This window comes from Capra hircus, chromosome 7, assembly GCF_001704415.2.
Source record: "Capra hircus breed San Clemente chromosome 7, ASM170441v1, whole genome shotgun sequence".
NCBI classification, from domain to species: Eukaryota; Metazoa; Chordata; class Mammalia; order Artiodactyla; family Bovidae; genus Capra; species Capra hircus.
Genome location: NC_030814.1, coordinates 65,936,698 through 65,960,175, shown reverse-complemented (window position 1 = coordinate 65,960,175; position 23,478 = coordinate 65,936,698). Strand labels below are relative to the sequence as shown.

The window sequence follows — 23,478 nt, the reverse complement described above, 5'->3', positions numbered from 1 at the left end:
TTTATGAGAACTCCATGATGGACTCTCAACTTTTAAGTAAAACATACAGCACTGTTAATTTTATTAAATTGTATTGTCCAGCACCTCCCTAGCACTTATCCTTATAACTGGAAGTTTGTACCTTTTGACTGCCTTCATCCAATTCCCCTGACCCTGATCCCCCATCTCTGGTAACCACAAATCCTAACTCTGCCTTTTCTGAGTTTGTTTCTGAAGTGTAATTGATCTGCAACACTATGTTAGTTCCTGTTATACAACCTGATTTACCTCTATACATTTGAAACTGATCACCACAATGAATCTAGTAAGATACCTCACCATACAAAGATAATATATAGTTACTGACCATATTCCTCACACTGTACATTTCAAACCTTGGATTCATTTACTTCCTAACTGGAGTTTGTACCTCTTCATCATCCTCACCTGTTTCTTTCCTTCAACCTCAACCCCTCCCCCTCTGGCAACCATCTGTTTGTTCTCTGTATGAAAACTCTGTTTCTGTTTTATTGTGCTTGCTCTTTTTTTTTTTTTTTAAAGATTTCACATATAAGTGAAATCATGTAGTATTTGTCCTTCTCTGTCGGACTTATTTAACTTCTTAGGATAATACCTTCTAGGTCCATCCATATTGTTGCAAATGGAAAGATTTCATTCTTTGTGATGGCTGAGTAATTTTCCATTATACATATTTATACATCACATCTTTATCCATTCATCTACCAATGGAACTCCAGCTGCTTCCATATCCTGGCTATTGCAAATAATGCCACAACTAACATAAGGGTGCATATATCTCAAGTGTTTTTGTTTTCTTTTGTTTGTTGGATCATATGGTAGTTCTGTTTTTATGGATGGTATTTCAGATAACATAGCGATGTTAAGTCCCTCAACTGTGATAACTCTATTTCATTATGTAGGAGAAAATCCTTGATTCTTACTTAGGACATATACAACGTACAGGCGAAATGCTATGTTTGCCAACTCTCAAATGGTTCAATACCCATTGGAATCTATACCTAGTATGTATAGATAGTATGTCTATAGATAAAGTATCATACGTGAGGTTGGAGGGAGAGACAAGAGAGAGAGGAATGGATAAAGGAAGGAGGGAAAGACAGAGGTAAACGAAAGAGTCAGGAAGAGGAGAAGGAAGAGTAGCAGCAGCAGCAACTAAATGTTAACAGTAAAATTGTTAATCTAGGTGAAGGGTATAGAGATCTGTATTATACTTTTCTTAGGTTTGAGATTTCAAAAATAAAATATGAAAGGTTAAGAGTAATTAAAATATTAGAGCATGATGGGTACTTTCCAACATTTTTCAGCCTTGGGACTACCATCAAACTATTTCTCCTCTGGGGCTTACAGTATTTCTCTCATGACTAAGGTGCACCTCCAAATCCACTCTGATATCCAGTTATCCTCAACTCCTCTGTGTCATGATTTATCACATTTCAGAAAAAAATTACACTTATTACTTGCAAGAAGGGGACAACATCCACAGGCCAAGCTTCGGTTCAATAAAAGTAAATGAACGTACAAAAATTATCTAAAGCAAAATTTAGTATTATTAAGTGTACTATTAACTTTATATGCAACAAGCATCTATTATATACTTAGCATCAGGGAGAACAAGAGTAACCTGCCATACTAGATTAAAACCTATTATAATCCATTACTATTATCAAAATAGCAAGGTAAAGAGTGAACAAATTGATCAGCAAAACAGAGGCAAGAAATAAATCCCCAAACATGTGGGATTTTAATAGTTTAAAAAGCCCAATTCAATAATAAAATGTTTTATTTAATAACAATTAAGAGCCATATACTTTTCTAAAATGACAGTTATTAAAATGGTGAAGACATTTCAAACTCAGCCAGAATAAAGACAAACCTTTCAGCCCAGTAGCCTCACTTGTGGGACTATATTCCACAGAATTAAAAGCACAGCCATAGGCTACAAAGATGTTCACTGCAGCACTGTTTTTAGTTGTAAACAATTTAAAATAATCGAATGTCCGAGAACAAAGAAATGGTTAAATAAACCATGATTTATTAAAGCAAATGAATTAGATAATTTCCAGCTAACCTGGGGAATTTCCATAAATGCTGTTATGTAAGGAAAAGTAGGTGCAACACAATGTATGCCATATGATTGACAGCCTCATTATTTCTTTAGCTTAAACTTGGAAGTAGAATTGTTAGGTGCTGAGTATATAGAAATACAACTAACTCAACTAATAGGAAAACATGCCCAAGACCATTCTCATAAGCTAAACACAAGAAAACTGAAAATCTGAATATCCAGTTTTCATGCATAATATGAAATGTCTCCGTATTTAGTTAAATCATCTCTCTTATTGCTCAGTAAATATTCTGGCCATTCCTGCAAACGTTAATAGGGAATAGTCTTCCACCTATGTATTTTCCAAAAAAGACAAACCTTAAAAAAAATTTTTTTTAGTAAAATACAGTTGTTTACAACATTGTTTTAGTTGCAGGTTTACAGCAAAGTGATTTAGTTATAGACATATATATATTTGGATTCCTTTCTATTATAGGTCATTACAAGATACTTACTACAGTTCCCTGTGCTATATAGTAGGTCCTTGCTGGTTATCTATTTTATATACAGTAGTTCATACATTTTTAACCCAAACTCCTAATTTATCCTTCCCCTTTTTCCCCTCTGGTAATTGTTTTCTATGTCTTTAAATCTATTTCTGTTTTGTAAATAAGTTCTTTGTATATTTTTCTTTTAGATTCCACATATAAGCACTATCATATGACATCTGTCTTTATCTGATTTACTTTACTTAGTATGATAATCTCTAGGTCCATCCATGTGGCTGCAAATGGCATTATTTCATTATTTTCCATGGCTAAGTAATACACTATTGTGTATATATATCACACCACCTTTATCCGTTCATTTGTTGATGGACACAGGTTGCTTCCATGTCTCGGCGACTGTAAATAGTGTTGTTATGAACAACGGGGTGCATGTATCTCTTGGAATCAGTTTTCTCCAGATATACGCTCAAGAGTGGGACTGCTGCATCATACAGTGACTCTTATTTTAGGTTTTAAGGAACCTCCATACTGTTCTCCATAGTGGCTACACCAATTTACATTCCCACAAACAGGGTAAAAAGGTTCCTTTTTCAAAAAAGATAAACCTTGATGGGTCTGTTTTTCCAATTACACAAGTAATACTCGTTCTTGGCCCCCAAACTCTAATATGATCACTATAAAGTAGAAAGTAAAGTCACCAATAGTTTCACTTCCCTGAAATAAATCACATTCCAAGGAGTCAGAGAGTAAAGGTGAAAATTATTACACATACAATTCTTACTTCATTTAAGAAGTAATGAACATAGTTCCATAACAATACATAGGAATTTTCATTCTTTTATTGCCTGCATAGTATTCATTTAACCAGAAAGCCCCTGAAGAGGTTGTATCTGGAATTCTGTATGACAAACATTATAATGATTGTACATGTGTGTGTACACTTTTTTCATTTCAGATAAATTTCTCCATGTGAAATTGCTGAGTCAAGGGATATATGCTATACCACTTTAATGTATACCACTAAACTGCCTTTCAAAAACATTGTTTTAGTTGACAACCTACTAATAAGAATGTGGTTTGAAGGTGAAGGTGAAGTCGCTCAAAGGTATCCAACTCTTTGCGACCCCATGGACTGTAACCTACTAGGCTTCTCCGTCCATGGGATTCTCCAGGCAAGAATACTGGAGTGGATTGCCATTTCCTTCTCCAGGGGATCTTCCCGACCCAGGGATTGAACCCGGGTCTCCTGCATTGGAGGCAGATGCTTTAACCTCTGAGCCAGACACTGCCCTTTAACCATGCTGTTTTCAATCCAGGGATTATGAGTCTTTTTTAATTGAATCACCTAAGAAATTAAAAAAAAATATTCCAACGTTACTTGTTTTATTTATTCAACAAATACAGGAACCTGTCTGCTACTTCTAGGCACTGTTCTAGAAGCCAGGGAAAAAATAAAGAATGACTCCTAGATGGTCCTTGATCTTGAAAGCTCATAGCTGCATTCTACTCAATTTCTCTGATAGTTAAGACTGCACATCTTTTTCATGAACTGCTTAGCCATTCATATTTCATACTTCTTCTTCTGTGAACTGCCTATTTACATCTTTGTCCATTTTCCTATTAAAGTGATAGTCTTTTGATTACATAAAAACCATGCTTTTCCAATCTGTACTACATCTTAGCTGAGAAATAAGAGGTTAGAATTATATCTTATGCTAAACTGCATCCTACTCTACTGACCACCTCTTCAAGTCTTCTGGCTCCTCCTTCAGGACTACTTCCAAACTCTGCAGGCAGGCCTACACTCTCCTCAATCTAAAATGCAAACCTCACATGCAGTTTTTGAAATTTGTCAATACTCTCTCCAAGTCTCTTGATTTCTTTCTGTCTTTTTGACTTTCACCTTGATCCGCATTTGTTCAGCCTCTCTGGAGTTTTCCATTCTTTATGTCAACGGAGTAACTATAATCAATCTAAATAAATAATTTTAAATATTTTTTACTACAGACTATGTGCTATCTGTATCTTTACTTTTCAGTTACCTGTAATAAGAGACTAAAAGTGAACTATACTGTGGACTACATGGGACTGGGGTACTCAACAAAGGAAAGGGCTGGCTTTAATAGCCCTTTAATAGAGTTGCTACTCATTGCAGTTATTGTAAGTCTTATCCATCCACTACTAGCAGCTATGTCCAGGTGAAACTGCCTTTATAGTGGAACTGGATACTTGATATTTAGCTGTGACTATATGATTTAGGTAAGTAATCTACATAAATCTCATTTCTGTCCTTTAAAAAACGTCCATATTAATTGGATGGTAAGGATTAGATGAGAGAACTATTTGAATGTATTTGAATATTTAACACTATACAAGTATTTAACACAGTCCAGGGGTATTTAACATGGTCCAGAGTATTTAACCGGAGAAGGCGATGGTACCCAACTGCAGTACCCTTGCCTGGAAAATCCCATGGATGGAGGAGCCCGGGAGGCTGCAGTCCATGGGGTTGCGAAGAGTTGGACACAACTGAGCGACTTCACTTTCACTTTTCACTTTCATGCATTGGAGAAGGAAATGGCAACCCACTCCAGTGTTCTTGCCTGGAGAATCCCAGGGACGGCAGAGCCTGGTGGGCTGTTGTCTATGGGGTCACACAGAGTCGGACATGACTGAAGTGACTTAGCAGCAGCAGCAGCAGAGTATTTAACACAGTCCAGGTTAGGACTTGGCACTCTCACTGCCAAGGCCCCAGGTTTGATCCCTGGTCAGGGAACTAAGATCCCACAAGCCACTTGGTATGCAGCCCCCCTCTCCCTCCCTCTAAAAAACAGAATATAAGGGTAAAACAAAGAATAAAGAGTGACTGTAAACAGACGCAACATATCTTTTTAGGGTGATAGAAATGTTCAGCAATTAAATTATGGTGATAGCTGCATACTCATAAACCAATTAAGAATCACTGAATTGAACACTTAAAAACAAGTGAGTTTATGGAATGAAAATTATTCCTCAATAAAGCTGTTTTTGAAAAGAGAATGAAGAAATCTTTTTCAACTCTTCCTGTATCTTTATGGCATTATTAACAAGTTTCAGACCAGTGTGTTTCTTTAAAGAATTGAGGATCCCAACTTTCTGCTGCAACTGCTCGTTTCCCTATCAGAAACAACTGAGGTCTCACAACATTAAAATAATCTGGTGTTATTCAAGAGATAAAAGATATGAATAGAACAAATATTAACAGTCTCTCAGGTTTTGATACACTGACTTGAACAACACTGTAATAATTCAACTAGGTCTAACAGATATAGAACACTCAACGAAAGCAGAATACACATTTTCCTCCAGCGCACACAGAACATTCTCTGACAGACTGTACATTAGGCCATAAAATAAATCTAAATAAATCTGAAAGGACTGAAATCATACAAAGTATGTTATTGGATCACGATGGGATGAAATCAGAAATCAAGAGCAGAAGGAAAACTGAGAAATTCACAAATGTATGGAAATTATAAACAATATAATCCTAAATAACCAGTTGGTCAAAGAAGGAAGAAGTCCTAAGAAGGAAACTCTGAGATTTTAATAATAAAACCACAACTCCAAACCAAAACTTATGAGATGCAGCTAAAGCTGTGCTGAAGGAAAACGTGTAATTATAAACACTGATATTAAGCAAAGAGAAAGGTTTTAAATGAATCTTAAAAAACTAAAACAATAAATAAATAAAAAACTAAAAAAATTTAAAAGTAAACCAAATGAAAGCAGGAGGGAGGAAATGAATGAAAATTAGCGTGGAAATAAAATACATAATAGAAAAATAATAGAGAAAATTAGCAAAACCAAAAACTAGTTCTTTAAAAAGACCAAGAATGTTGAAAAACCTTTAGTAAACAATGACCAAGAAAAAAAGAAAGAGAATTAAAATTACTAAAAGCAAAAATGAAGAGGGGACAATATTACCAACCTTACAGAAATAAAAGATTACAAAGGAATACTATAAAAAACTATATGCAAACAAAGTAAGTAATCTAAATGGAATGGACAAAATTCCTGAAAAAGACACCAGATCACGTAAGTCAAGAAATAACAGGAAGCCAGAATAGACCCAACAAGAGGCTGAATTAGCAGTCAAAACAACTCTTATAAATAAAAGCTCAAAACTGAATGACTTCATTGGTAAATTCTAACAAATGTTTAAAAAATTAACACTAATCCTTCACAAACTCTTCCGAAACAAAGGAAGGAGGAAACTACTTCTAATTCATTTTGTAAAGGTAATATTACCCTGATATGAAAACTAGACGAAGACACTGCAAGAAAAAAAATCTACAGATCAGGTTGCTGTACTCGCCCTCTGAGATGGCTCACACTCTGTGGAGTGTGCTTCTCTCTGAATCTGAGTAAATCCATTTCTTACCTAAAAAAAATTCTACAGATCAATACAAACCTTATATTTACACAAAAAGTCCCCCCCCCCAAAATATTAACAAACCAAATCCAGCAATATTAAAAGGATTATACACCATGACCAAGTGAGGAATGCACTGGCTTAACATCCAAAAATCAGTTAAAGTAACACACCGTAACAATAGAATACAGGATAAAAACCAGATGCCCATCTCAACGGATGTAGAAAATGCATCTGACAAGTTGTAACATCTCTTCTTGACAAAACCACTCAACAAACTAGGAATAGAAGGAAATTTCCTAAAGCTAACAAGGTGTATCTACAAGGAAAATGGAGCTATCATATTTAATAGTGAGAGAGTGAATGCTTTCCCCTTAAGATCAAGAAAAGAACAAGACAAGGATGTCCTTTCACCACTTCTAATCCATACTGTATAGAGGTTCTAGTCAAGTCAATCAGGCAAGAAACAGAAATAAAAGGCTCTGAACTGGAAAGGAAAAGTAGAATAATGATATTATATGTAGAAAACCATAAAGAATCCACTAAAAATCTGTGACAGCTAATAAATGAGCTCAACAAAGTTGTATGACATAAGATCAATATACAGAAAAAAATGAATTCAATTTCTATAAAGTACAATAAACAAACCGAAAATGAAATTAAGAAAACAATTCCATTTACAATATCACACACATACACACAAATACTCAGAAAAAAATTAACAAAAGAACAGCAAAATTCAAACTCTGAAAACTACAAAACATTATTGAAAGAAATTAAAGATCTAAAAAAAAAAGGGAACAATCTTATTCATGGATTTGAGAATTTATTAAGATGAAGATACTCCTTTAATTGATCCACAGATTCTACAGAGTCCCTATTACTATCCCAGCTGACTTCTTTACAGAAATTGATGAGATGATACTAAAATTCACATGGAAATTCAAGAGTTCCAGAATAGTCAAAGCAATCTTGCAAAAGAAGAAAGCTGGAAGACACACACTTCTCAATTTCAAAATTTACTGGAAACCTCAAAAGAGAACCAGGAGTCTGGAAATGTATCAATACTTCACATTTGTAACAAATTTTCCACAAAAATGCCAAGAAGACTCAATCAAAAAATGGGGAAAGGACTTGAACAAGCTTTTCTTCAAAGAAAATATACAAATGGCCAATAAACACATGAAGTGATCCTTAACATCATCAGTCTTTAGAGAAATGGAAATCCAAACTAAAAGATACAACATCACACCCATTAGGATGGCTATTATCAATATTTTTAAATCTTGTTAAAAAAATGTTGGCAAGAATATGAAGAAATTAGAACCCTGAGCAGTGCCGGTGAAAATGTAAAATGGCGCTGTGGAAAAGTTTGTTGCTCACTCAGAGAGTATAACATAGAATTACCATATGATCCAGCAATCATACACTTACGTATATAGCCAAAAGGACTGAAAGCAGGAACTCAAAATAGGTATTTGTACACCCCGTGTTCACAGCAGCATTATCCACAGAAGTCAAGAGGTGGAAGCAACCCAAGTGCTCACCAACAGATGAATGGACAAACAAAATGTGGTATACACATACAAAGAAATATAATTTAGCCTTAAAAAGGAAAGAAATTCTGACACATGCTACAACATGAATGAAGCTTGAGGATATCAAGGCTAAGTGAAATAAGCCAGTCACTTACGTGAGGTATGTAAAAAAGGCAAATTGACAGAAAGCAGAATGGTGGTTGCAAGACACTGGGCATAACGGAATAGGGAATTATCATTCAATGTGTATGGAGCTTCTGTTCAAGATGATGAAAAAGTCCTGAAAATGGACAGTAGTGATAGCTGCACAACACTGTAAATGTACATAATGCCACTGAGCTGTCCATTTAAAAGTACTACAATAAAGTTCACTATATATATATATATAACCACAATAAGAAAATATAGTACTCATAGTTTAAAAAAGGGTGCATTCCCAGTGAACCAGAAATTCATCACCTATAATTTTTTAAATAAAAACATGTAGTTTTATAAACTTTTAAAATTCAAAACCTCAAAAATAGTTGAAAGAGTAAAATGTGACCTTTAAGTTGCCTTTTTCAAATGTTCAGAACTAGTGTCTGCAATGTTACAAGGTTTTTTTTTTTTAACTAGTGTCGATTATTAAATGATTTACACTTCAAAAGTCAAAATGAGAATTGAGCTAAGATTTCAATTATTTCAGAATCCAGTTTATTACAACTGCTATTAAACTGTAACTTTATGTTAAAGCAAAAAGCCTCACTGGTATAGAAATTCCTCTTGCCTCATTTGACAGGATTTCTCCACCCAAAGAGAGTCTGAAGAGGTCATTTCCTACAAGCAAGGGAAACAGGTTGTACACCTGTGGAGATCAAAGCCAACAATAACAAAACATCAGGTACCTGTGATGGGGAGGGAGATGGAAGGGAGGTTCAAGAGGGAGGGGAAATATGTATACCTATGGCTGATTCATGTTGATAGTTGACAGAAAACAAAATTCTCTAAAGTAATTATCCTTCAATTTAAAAATTAAAACTAAGCTGGGCTTATCTTCCAAGCACACATTAAAAAAAAAAATCAGGTACCAAAATAGAATTTTGCATGAAAGGACCTTCACCTGATGAGACTTCTAAAGCCTTCAGGTTGTTAAACTAACTAGTAAAGGGACTTCTCTGGTGTTCCAGTGGTTAGGGCTCTGCGCATCCAATGTGGGTAAGGGTAAGAGGGGTAGATCCCTGGCTGGGGAACTAAGATCCCACATGCCATGCCACAAGGCCAAAAAATAAAAATAACATAGTAAAAAAAAAAAAAAATGGAAGCAAAGACAATTCCATACCATTTTTGCTTTCTTTACTATATCTTTACATATCATCTAACTTCTCATAATAACGTTTCATAAATCATTTTCAACTAGGCCCTCAAAGCTTCCCAGAAATTTTACTATTTTCCTCTGACAAATGCTCTTTCCTATTCCTCACAAGAATTTTCATGGGGCTCTATGACTCTTCCTCCTAACTTCCATTCCACAAATGACCTTGTCTTACTGAACAAAGATTGAAAAGATTAAAGATCAGAGAGAAATCTTCTCATCAATCAACCATCAACTTTCAAACTATCAGCACTGCATCCATTTTCTTCTTTCCTCTGGCTAAAAAAGAAAAAGCATCTATCAAAGAACAATTATGCCCATTTTGCTATCTTCTTCTCGACTTTTATCAGTAACTGACCTTTCTACAGCAACTTCAACTTTTCTCTCTTTAATTAATCCTTTCTATCATCATTCAAACATAGTTTTCTTTAAAAAAAGAAAGTCTTTCCTGATCCCATAGATCTCTCAAGCGACCGTTCTACCTCTCCTCTATTCTCTATGGGAAGGACTCTTGGTTATTCTCCATTTTCTCTGCAACCATTTGTTTCATTTAAAAGTTACCCAAAAGGTGTTCGGAGCAATATAGTGAATACCTGGGTTACCAAGCTGCCTGGGAAACACAGCATTGCCAATGAAGGCTACTGTGTACCCCTCCTGGATCACATCTCCTGTGCTCCCTTCCTGACAGCCACTATTCTGATTTTGGTGTTAATCATTTTCTCATAAATTTCTTTATATTTTTACTATATATGTATGAATCCCTAAATAAGACATTGAATTGTTATGCATATTTTTCAACCTTTAAAAAAGACTCGGAGCCTTTAAAATTTTCAACATTATGTTGAAGTTAATCCATCCTGACTCATGTGGCGGTAGTTAATTTATTTCCACTACTGTGTTATACACCCTCCAGATTTGTTTCCTCTTTTTCTGCCATTACAAACAATGCTGTAATGATCATTTTTATATACTTTTCTTTGTATCAATGACTGAGTGAGTTTTTCTGGAACAGATACCTACAAGTGGAATTGCTAGGTTTCAGGCAATGAGCATCTATTTTAACTCATACACACAAGCTGCTTTCTAAAATGTATCCAATCACTATGCAACATTCTGTTTCCAACCCTGAAACATTCTGTTTCCAGCTTCCCACATTCCACTCCTTTGCCAGGATCACACTCATTTGCAAGTTGCTAAATTCAACACTCTATCATTTTAGTTGACCTACCATTCCACATATTCAGCCACTAATGGCTCCTTAACATACTTTAGGCCTCTATAACCTCCCAGTTTTCCTAGCATCAGGTTCTTCCATTCTATCTACCAGACCTCTTAAAAATTGGTGCTCCTCTGCACTCAGTCATGAGTCTTACTCAGTCTCTGATTAAGTTTACGTTCTTTCCCTACATTCTCATGGCTTAAAATACCAACTATATGCCTACACTACAAATACCAAGATATGCTCTACATCACACCTTTCTCTTCTGAGCTAGAGAACCACAAATTCAGGGATCTGTTTGATCATGTTCTTTGTCTGAGGAATATCAATCTCAGTACATCCAAAATTGATTTCTTGATCTCTCTTCCCTTCACTTCAACAACTCCTGCTCCAGTGATCTTCATTCTACCAACAAACTGCTCTTGCTGAATCCTCCCTTCAACCTCTCTCCACATCCAATCCATAATCATAGCCTCCAAAATATATCTTGTATTTATCAGTTCACTTCCTCCTCTACTGCCACTGTTCAAACAAGCCATCATTTTATCTCTGACTTGGACAAATGCTAGAGCCTTCTGATTGGGACTCCTAGTTTTCCTCTTCTCTCTCTAATCCATATTTTACACAGCAGTCAAAGTGATCTTTTTAAAACACAAATCAGATTATGTCACTCAAACCCTGATTAAAAACTTTTAGTAAGCTTTCCACCTGTAGGATAAATTTTAAGGTACTTAACATTGGCCTGCAAAGCCAGGACTTGACTTTCTCCTGATGTGACTCCTGCCTATGTATCTCATCAGATTCATTTTATATCCTGACACCCTCCCCTCCTAGCTCCCACTAAGGGCTGTTTTCAGGTTTCTTGAACTTGTGGTACTCCTTCCAGCTTGAGGAAATTCATGCAGATAATTCTTCAGAGTACCTGATCACAATTAAGTATAAACTTATTTTGATGTTCATTAGTATTTCCTCTTCCACTAGACAATAATCCATGAATGTGTTTTCCAGCATCGCATACCTGAATATAACCTAGCAGACAACCAAATAAGTAAGCTAATGAACTTCACAACCTGATAAAAAAGGAGTGATTATCTCATTTATTAGGAGATAATATCTTGAGATCATGATATCCTTTACCTAATACCACAAAACACTATTATTTGTGGACTTTCCTGGTGGTCCAATGGTTAAGAATCCACCATGCTGTGTAGCGGATGCAGGTTCAATCCCTGGTCAGGTAACTAAGACCCCACATGCCTTGGCACAACTAGGACAGAGCACCGCAACTACTGAGTCCACACGCCACAATGAGAGTTTGTGCACCGTTAACAAAAGATCCTACATGATGCAAAGACGACCCTGGATGCCGCAACTAAGACATGACTGAAGCAGCCAAAAAAATAATTTTTTAAAATACTAATAGTTCAAAATTGAAACAATTAGTATTTTATACCACACTAAAATCAGACACTATTCTGCAACACATTTTAACTTAGTAGATTCTTAACATTTGCATTTAATGATTTGAGATTGACAAGAACTGAAATGTATTTCTTTACTAATGTGTTAAGCTATATATACAACTCTGATACTTTAATGATACTTCCTCACCTTAGAAATCAAACAGTATCACATTCAAGGTTTATTATGTTATTAAGCAGTATCCAATCTGAAACACTATTTGTCAAATTCATTACTAATAAACTGAGTTGCTCTTTTTAAAATATTAGACAATTTAAAACCTTAATTGAAGAGCAGAAATGCTTATTACATACACAAATATGTTCACACTTAAGTGTAAGCATTAGAATATGAGTATTCATATTACTTGTAGCCAGCTGCCTCTCTTTAGATAATGTTTCTCTCAGTACTAAAACTAAATGCTCCTGCTTCCCTTAGTAAGTAATCCTGCATGGTTACATGCCCTGAAGCTGTTTTAGAAACATAACGAAATAAAACTATACTTGGGGCATTTACTAATACTTGAGAAATGTTTAAACCAAACTTAATTCGTTTAAATTTATCTCAAAAAACTGTGCTACCACTCTAACAGCATATAAACAAATCAAACTGGGAAGTCCACCTTTATCTTTAAAGACAAATAAATGGGTGGAAAGAATAGTTAAAAGTCAAATTTTAGAAATCTCTCTATAAAGAAGAAAATCTTTTGACTCAGTTTCTTACTTTGAAAGCATACAAATATCTAAAACCTGCAAAGGTATCTTATTGGAAACTTATGTATGAACCAATAATTATCTTTACAACTTTATAAAACAGATCTAATTAAGACATTTTCTACTTAAAAGTCATTAATAACTCTCCTCTCTATGGAAATCTAACAATTTTATCTCAGGTTGCAAAGCTGTCCAAAGTCCGATTTCTATCTACTTTTATAAAGACTTCAGTACTTATCTGAGCCCAAAAATAACCTACACATATTCAGATCCAGGTCTTTGCTCAAACTAGTCCCTCTACATATAATGTCCTTCCTTCTCTCCATTTCCATATACATCCATTTGAAAGTTTATCACATAGCACCCCTCCTTCAAGAAGGTCTCTAAGAATCCTCTGGGACCTAAACTCATTTACTTTCTGAAACATTTCTTTGTATTTCATTTGGCACTTAACATTTGCCTCACATTATTGTTATTCTTCTACCTGCTTTCTCTACTCATCTCCATATTATAAGCCTCTAGAGAGAAAGAACTAAAGATACCATTTAACTTCCCCTCTCTCCTCTCTAGCACTTAATGTAATGGCTGGCATACAACAGATATATACTCAAAACACTTGATGAATTTTATAAAGGTAACACTAAAGTCTTAAAGCCTCAAGAGCCAAAGAGGCAGTGAGAGTACTTACTAAAAGTTGTGTTTCAGATATGTTGCCCATCTTTTTTTACCCACAGTCTCCCGTTTCTTAAGACCTGCTTACATTTCACAACAATAAGACAGTAAGTTTTCTTTTTCCCGCATTCAGTACATTATAAACCCAGTAAATCATTACTATTGATACTTAACAAATTCTGTTGTTTTTAAAGCAATTTCTCTAAAAGAAAAAACAAAACAAAAAAAAGAAACACAAGTATAGAAATGATTAATTTCTATTTTTACTTAAACCCTGTACACTCAAATGTTCACCAAATATAAGTGCTAGACTATAAAATCTCAGCATCATACCTGGCAAACTGAGATGGTATGAAAACTGAGTGTTTCAGTAACAACACTCAGAAAGAAACGATCGGCTCAAAAAGTACTGCAAGACTGCTTTCATTTATAGGACCTGAGGAAGCCAAGGGAAAATAACACAGGTCCAAAAGGCTAAATAAAAGTTTTATTACTCAAAAATGCATCTAGCAGATTCAGCAAAAGTTAAAAAGCATTACATAGCAAAGGTTCTTTAGAATTAACACTAAAAAGGAATTCTTTCTAATCAATTTCATCTTCACTTGCTTATTTACAAGACAAGTGGTAAAAAAGTATCTGAATTTCCTGAAATATATTTTAGTGCTTTGCCTGCATGCTGTCGCGTCATTCATGTCCAACTCTTTGCGACCTTATGAACTGTAACCCACCACACTCCTCCATCCGTGGGGATTCTCCAGGCAAGAATACTGAAGTGGGCTGCCATGCCCTCCTCCAGGGGATCTTCTGGACCCAGGGATCGAACCTGTGTCTCTTACATCTCCTGCATTGGCAGGCGGGTTCTATACTACTAGAGGCACCGGGAAGCCCATTTAGTGCCTTAGAATACGTTAAAAAAAAAAAAAAAAGGGTGAGAGAAAAATGCTAACATATTGACTGAAAGTATACTCAAGGCTTGTAAACTTACATCAGCCCCTACCCTAATTACCCTAAATTCTTGTTAATAAGGTTCTGCTGCTGCTGCTGCTGCTGCTAAGTCGCTTCAGTCGTGTCCGACTCTTCACGACCCCATGGACTGCAGCCTATCAGGCTCCTCTGTCCATGGGATTTTCCAGGCAAGAGTACTGGAGTGGGGTGCCCACTGCCTTCTGCACCATACCAGCTAGTAGTCCTTAAATGTCAATTTTAAGGAGGCTTTACTTGCTAACTCTGGCAATCTTTCTTGTTCACTTGTGGTTTCATACCTTCATGGCAATCCACTCTAACATTCTTGAAGGGATAATCCTACAGACAGAGGAGCCTGGTGGGCTATAGTCCAAGGGGTTGCAAAGAATCAGACACGACTGAGCATGCATGTAACTTAATGAAAACTATGTTAAATGTGTATGTAGAATAATGACTGCTAAAGTTTGAATAAAACACTCATACTGCAAACAAATTGTTTCATATTGATTAATCACAAGATGGGATCTACCAGATACACCTCACAGTGAAAATATAATACTAACTACTAGCCCAGGTTTATATTGACATATACATCATCCAATTTAACTCACCGTCTTGCCCTGCCTGAGCATCATTAGTATAATGATGCTTTAAAGCATTAGTTATAATGCTTTATAACTTGGCACAAACACGTTAATAAACAAAATCTAATAAACAAACAAAATCTAAACTCCCAAATGATTACTTGGCTATACATCAGTCCTTTAGAAGTTAACATAAAATTCACTAATGTACAAGAATCCCCAGTTGGAATACTACAGAAAATGCCACACTACTAAGGAGTTCAAGGAGAAGTGAATTTGCAATTTGAGGGGAAAAAAAAAATATCACTCTGGTAAAGGATGAAGTAGATTACAAGGTAACAAGTGAGAAGACTATTGCAATAACCCAGGTAAGAAATGAAAGCATGGATTAAGACAGTAATGGTAGGAGTGTTGATAATGTAGATAAAGGGCTTGGATTCAAAGATTTTATGGAGGTAGAATCTTGGGGATAGAGAGATGTGAGAAGTAAAACAGGAATCAAGGACAATCTGCAGGTTTCTAGGAAAAATGATAGTGGTATAATCTCTGAGGAAGGAAAACAAAATTTAGGAGTGAGGGGATTGAGAAGTAGTAGAATAGTTAAATTCAACATAATTAACACTTATGGGGACTATCTTATCAGCTTCTAGTCCTAGAAGCTCACTCATGCCCAGTTCTCCAAATTCTCTCACCCATTCACACAGATGTACTAAGAGCAACTACGTTACAACAGAAGCTAGAGTGTGATCTTACCTTCAGGGTACAGTTGACAAGTAAAGTTTGAATTTTTAACTAAAGCTAGGCCAATGTGCAGACCCCACCTGTTTTATTTAAATATCTATCTATATATGCAAGTATGTGTGTATAAAGACACATATACGTACATATACATATATCTACACATATACATACATACAAATAGACACATATACATACAATCAAACAAAAAATACCCTAACGGTCATCACAGTAAACAGGACCTTGTAACTAACTCCTCAACCCTAAGGCAATCCTCAGACTAAAATATCCACTAAGGGCCATTTGATCTGCTAAGACAGAAGTTGACAAACTTTTTTAAAGTAAATATTTTTGGCTTTATAGGCATAAAGTTAGGACTACTCAACTCTGCCACTGTAGTAGCAAAAGCACTTACATATAATAAGTGAACAAATGGGTGTGCTATCTGTGCTCCGGTAAAACTTTTATTCAGGGACACTGAATTTTGAGCTTCCTATAATTCTCATATACCACAAAATATTCTTGATTTTTTTCTCACCATTTTAAAAATGTTAAAACCACTCTTAGCTCTCAGGCCATACAAAAGCAGACAGCACTGGACCTACCAACCATAATGTGTCAATCATTGTGTGAAGGCAACAGAACTGCCCTCTTCTAAAATTCTTTCAAATGCCCTCTAAGTGTAAGCCTCAACCTAAAACAACAGAAAAGGAAAATCTTTCTAGTGGACAGAACTGAAAATCTTCATTTGGCTCATCAAAAAACTCACTCCATTTGCAAGGAAATAAGTCAACAAATGAAGGCCCATGTAATTTGCTAGTTCTATCATTCACCTTATACTGTACCTGTCCAGCAAGACATGGCGTAAGTTTTGGAACAATGATACCTTCCTTTCCCTTCCCCTCCTAAGAGTTTCAGGGGTTTTTTTCCCCTATCACTGTGTATCAGTTATGTTAGGAATGCTTAAATTTAGTATTTAGTCCACAATTTTCAGACCTGTGACAAAGCATATCTAGGCCTGATTAACAAAGAGTATCACCTTTAGAATCTGGACTCAGAGAACAATGACCTCTGGATGCAGTAAGTAGGTATGATTTAGGTTATTTCCATAGCAGAGATGAGAGTGTTTGCTGGTATAGATAGTGATATTATATTACACAAAATATTAAATATATATAAGAAAAGTAGGACTCTGTGTGTACTAAATAGCCATGGAATGAATGAACTGGACAACTGTTTTAGCGTGTCCTTTATTCCTCTTCTCTGCAGGATGCAACCCTGTAGCCAAAGCTGTGGTCCAGAGGTGGACATATAACCTAATGAGTCCCTTTATTGAGATCTGAGATTAAGAATCAGGTCAGCCTCTCTGATGGCAGAAGATACAAGATTTAAAACTCAAGACACTAGTAAGTATTAAAGTTGATCAGCAGCAGAAAGGAACTAACTCAGCACACAAATAGCATCTTGTAGAAAAAAAAAAAAAGTATCTTGTGAGATACAGAGGATACTCTTGACCTCACATGGAGCCTCTGGATCTAGTTCTTCCTGACTTCTAGCTGTCCTCCTATGGCTTGATTGACTTCCTGAGAATTCATGGGAATTCCAATAAATTCTTCTTTTTGCTTAAGTGAGGAATGTGTCATTTTCCTGACTAAAACAAGTTATCTATTGGGCAATCTCAAGAGGGATAGTCAGTTGGATCAAAGAGTTCTAGTGAGTTTAAAACACTTAAAGATGGTAGTTACAGCAATAAAAATGGATGAAATCACCCAGAAGAGTGAAAACAGGTCAAGGTGAAAATTCATAACTATCAATATGATTAGCAGAGAATTAAGCATCTGCAAAGAGGCAGCTAGTACTAAGGAAGGCAGGAAAGGGACAGAGTCATAAAAGTCAAGTAAATAGTTATCAAAGAGACAATGGGTAACAATATCAAGTATAGAAAGAGGTAAACGACTAAGCAATGACTATACAATTTGACAATGAAGAAGTTAAGGTGGCCTTGGTAAGAGCAATTTTACTGGCATGCTAGGATGAGAAGCCAGGCTGAGAGTTCAAGAATACATGGGAAGTACACGACTCTACCTATGAAGTATTCTTCCCATTAAAAAGAAAATTCATGTCTGAACTGGATCAAGCTTCTAGATGTAACTACCAATTTACAGGAAAAACAGTGGACAGAGGAACGTATTACATGAAACCACAGGGATGTAATCAGCAAAATCCAGACTATGTGAAATCTCATGGGCAAAGGCTTGGTTTCTTTAACAAACCAACTGCATAGGAATAAAAACAAAAAGACAGTGAGGAACCCATAGAGGAAAAAAGAAAAGAGGGTTGAGACACCCATCAATCCAATATGATGTATGAATCTTATTTGGATCCTAATTCAGACAGACTGTTTAAAACAAAAACTCAAGTAAGGGAAATTTGAACAATGACTACAATATGTGATATTAAGGAATCACTATTAATTTTTTAAGTAAAATCTTAATTGGATTATTGCTTTAATTCTTAGAACCACCCAATAATACAGTATAACAGTCTTTATTCTACTAGTGAGTCTTCCCTGACTGTGCTTGAAAGTCATCCAACGTGCTACAGTTCCATAGTTAATGCATAACACATAATTATTAAGAGAGATACAGTGATACAAGGACTCAAAGGAGATAGGGCACAATTAGAATAGGGTGGAGTCAAGTAAAGCTTAAGGTAATGGTATTTGCATTGTGCCTTAAAAGATGGTGAAATGTAAAGAGGTAGGAATAAAAGAGGAAAAGTGATATTCCAGATAGAAGGAATGATAGCAACTGGAAAGAGGTGGGAAGACCTATCTATGAAGAGCACTGACTGTACTCACCTTTCCATAAAATTGTCCCCATCCTAATGATGACAAAAAGAAAAAGTCAAAGAAGCTGAGGAAGCCCAGTTCCAGGACAGATCACGACAGTATCTGGGTAGCCAAACCATACTGGCTTTATCCAGAACAATCTATTTATAGAGTCAATTTCTGGGCGTGAGGAGTTAACTACAAGTGTAGGGGTGCTTTTCTTAAACCAAAGAGAAAGGTAGCAAGATAACAAGTCAAGTTAGCTTTAAGCGGTTTTTAGCCACTGACTATACCTTATTCCATAATAACTGAGACTGGCACACACCATCCCAGAGATCAAATATAATTGTTCCAACTTAGAGGAAATAAAAAAGGAAGTAGGAAAAGCATAATGAAGACTGGGGGGTTAAAAAGTTGAAAAAACTTTATATATATTATACAGAAAAGATTTTATAGTAAGAATAAGAATAACTCTAAGAATCTGTAGAATAAAGCTTAAATAAAAAATAAAATCTACCATATGATCCAACAACCACACTCTTGGCCAAAAACTATAATTCAAAATGATACATGCATCTTATGTTCACTGCAACACTATTCACAATAGCCAAGACATGGAAACAACCTAAATGTTCATTGACAGATGAATGGATAAAGAAGATGTGGTGCATATATACACAATGGAATACTACTTGGTCATAAAAAAGAACAAAATAATGCCATTTGCAGCAACATGGAAGCAACTAGAGATTATCATTCTAGGTGAAGTCAGAAAGAGAAAGGCAAATAACATAAGATATCACTTATGTGGAATCTAAACTATGGCACAAATGAACCTATCTACAAAACAGAAACAGACTCAAAAGACATAAGAGAACAGACTTGTGCCTGGGGAGGGGACACCTAGGGTGGGGGATGGACTGGGAGTTTAGGGTTAGTAGATGCAAACTATTACATACAGAATGGATGAACATTCTGTATGTTTATCCTACTGTACAGCACAAAGGTCCTACTGTACAGCACAAAGAACTATATTCAATATCCTGGGGTAAACTATAACGGAAAAGAATATAAAAAGATAATGTATATATGTGTGTAATTGAGGCACTGCTATACAGTAGAAATTAACACAACATACTTCAATAAAAAATAAATTAAAAAACTAATAAAATCAAATAAAATCTAAGTCATCTATTTTTATAATACACCCTTCACTTCTGGGTCACTGTCCAGGTGTACCTTCGTTTGATACTTTAGGAATACCTCTTTGATTTTTATGAAAAAAAAAAAAAATTGAAGAGAAGGCCTCATACATTTTGGACTCCATTCTAAACCAGTAGATGGTCACAAAAGAAACACCTGTTTTCTTTGTTCCTCTCAGGTACAAATAAAACTATGACATTTACCTTAACCCTTAAAAACAAAAGATACATAATTTTAGACGTCTTCACCTTCTGTCATCTTCTGTAGCTGATAGTTACTTTTTCCCCTTCAGATACTGGTCACTTGCTCATATGATTTTTTTAGGAGTACCCTTTTGTGAAATCTTGGGTTGGATATCCCATTCAAATTCAACCTAATAACTGTATAAAATATTGGGGAGGACACAAAGATATACAGTCCTTGCTCTAAAGACACAACAGACCTATTAAAAAAATCACAATAAAAAGCAGAATGCATCAACTCTCACAAAGAGGTACAACATCTTAAGGGCGCAGAGAAGGGAATGTACATCATCTGACAAGCAGAAACTGAATCTAAATGAAAAGATGCTATCTTTAAGAATACTTAATTACACAGCTTCAGAGCACTGTAGAATCACCTTTACACCTCAAAATGGTAGACTATTTTCCAATGAATACAGCTAAGCTCTTTTTTTAATCAAACCATAAAGGTTTGGTCATTCACAAACATCCTATCTTGTCCCCACCTGACAGAGAATTTTATTTAAAGCAAAATCTGGATACTGTTCCTGTAGAGCTAACAAAAACCAAAGTCGTGAGCCTGCAAGCCACCATAAACTGAATGAAACTGCTGGTGTTAAACACACACACACAATTTTTTAATTGCTTCAGGTAAGTTAAGGCTAAAAGAGAATTTAAAATAACTTTTTTTGTGTGTTTGGAGACTGAAAGAGGCAGTGATGAAAAAGTAAAATAAACCTGAGCAATTTAAAGATTAGCCAGCTTTGTTAAAAACCAGATGGCTACTTGCCAACACTTCTTCAGGAACATAAGACCAAAGATGATTCTAGGCAAGATTCACTGGCCACAGAGGCTCTTTATTAAACACAAAATCAAGAAAGTTCTCATAAATATTTCAATTTTAGTAAGTTAAAGGACTGTTAAATAAAAGGAGCACTTTACAAAGCTTTGCAGAATCAGTATGGAAACAAAGCTCTGTGCTTTTAACATTTGAGCCCTCAAACACAAGACACATTTTAAACGTCACATTTACAAACATCCTATTCACAAACAACTGTAGCCTAAATTCCGTCAGGAAAAGTACTGGTAACTGGAAAAGGGACTGGCCTTAGTTTAAAATCTCCAACAGGTCAGCAGAAAAGAAATCGCACAATTCTGAATTGCAACTGTCTGAGAACCCTAAATAGAACTCTTCGTCTTAGGCTGAACTCTATACGCAAGCATTTCACATCTGTACCTTCAACTTCCTATAAATGATATCGTTTGTGAAAGAAAAAACAATAAGGATGCTCCTCAAACTCCTATATCCCATGATCCATCCTCAAAGAGTGGAAGGAACAGCAAAGTGGAAGGAACAAAGCACTGACGTCAATTACGAGATTAACCCTGGGCACAGGCAGCTGGAGGGAAGGCCTACACATCAATACCCAAATACAAGCTATCGGGGTAACTAGCTAGCAGGGCGATTCAGAAGTTATGGGGGCTATTCGAGTATTACACCCCCATATTCCCATTTTTAGTCAATCCCCTTCGCCAGTCGAAGGCGGAAATTTTTTTTTCCTTTTTTTCTTTTTTGCGGGGGGGGGGGAGGAGGAGGAGGAGGAGGAGGAGGAGGACGTGCGCAGGATCGCGAGAAGGAAAGCGAGAACTAGTTGGGTAATGATAGCCAGAACCCAGGCCTATTCTCTCTTTTAACTAGAAATAACTTGAAATTGAGGAAGGTATTAAAAAGTAACAGATCAGGCGATGATGAATTTCTGAGGGAAGGAACGGATTAGGGACGAAAGGAGAAACGGTGAAGATGGATTTCTGGGAATTTTTGTTAGGATTGGGTTAGCCTTTAAATTTTTCTTTTCTTTCTTCTTCTTCTTTTTTTTTTTTTTTTTTTTTTTTTTGAGGGTCGGGGGTGGAAGGCGAAGACGAGGGAAGAAGCCGGATCGAGCAGCCCTAACCTGGAAGGTCTCTCAGAGCCCCCAGGCGAACCCTGTTTTCCCCTCCCCCCACCCCTCCCCGCGGCCGGCCCGGCCCTCAGTCAGTCCGTCGGCTGTTCTCACCTCCAGTCCCGGCTCCGCTAGGCCCGAACCATTTCCCTGTTGCGGCAGAGGCGGCGCCGAGCCTGCACCTTCACGGGACGCGCATTCGAGCCCGCCAGGGGGGCGGCGACAGGCTGCCAAGGGCGAGGAGCTCCGGGCGGCGGCGGCGGCGGCTCGAGAGGTCTCAAACAGCGCAGGCGGCGGCGACGTACCTCACACACCACAGGCGGAGGTCCCGCCCCGCTCCATGACTGTCGGGCCTAGCCCCCGACGGCCGGCTGAGGCGACAGGGGCGGGCTGACGAGGACCTGGCACTGGGCTCCCCCGCCCCGTCCGCTGGCGACGGCGGCTCGACTACCGCAGCCAGGACTGTGACTGACGCAGCGGCCGCGCCACCCATGTGACCAGGGCCGGGCGGGGACGAGAGCGTCACGTGGCGACGCCGCGCCCCTCCCTGCCACAAAAACGGAGGGCTACGGGGCCTGCTGCGTTGGGGGGGTGACGCTGACGGCGGTGACGTGCGCTGCCGCCGGATCCGAAGACCCGGGGCAAGCCGGGTACTAGCTCAGGTGGCCTAGGCCAGAGTCCCGGCGGCAGCGTCTCACAGGGCCGGCTGGGCAGGGCCCGGCCTGCACACACCGGCGCGCAGCCGCTAGTGAGGTTCGGGAGGGTGGGGCCGGGCCCAGCCGGATCTACCGGTTCTGGGGCTCGGGAGAGCAGTCTGTCAGCCCCTGCTAAGGGTGTGGCTGAAGCCCCCAGACCCTCTGTCAGGTGCTGACCTCGAAGCCCGGGGTCAGTTACGAGACCCTCCACAGCTCCGGCCGAAAAGGGAAGTTTGCCGGGAGTTTCTGTGCAGGAGGCCGCCTAAAACCTCGCATGAACTTCCACGAGCCAAGCCATTTTTTCTTCGTCATCTCAACAGCTTCTACCATTAGTACTTTCTTCAGGACATTCCAAACACTTT

General features: G+C 37.3%; 1 protein-coding gene across 3 annotated transcripts in view; it reads right to left on the bottom strand.

The window, feature by feature from the left end:
- AFF4 (AF4/FMR2 family member 4) overlaps positions 1 to 22,916 on the bottom strand; it is a 78,698-nt gene extending 55,782 nt beyond the window's left edge. Inside the window, exon 1 of one of the 3 annotated variants that reach the window (XM_018050396.1) lies at positions 22,536 to 22,916. The gene's annotated coding sequence lies outside the window, so the exon portion shown is untranslated. The remainder of the gene's footprint in view (positions 1 to 22,535) is intronic. The other 2 variants (XM_018050398.1, XM_018050397.1) reach the window with 2 other exon arrangements.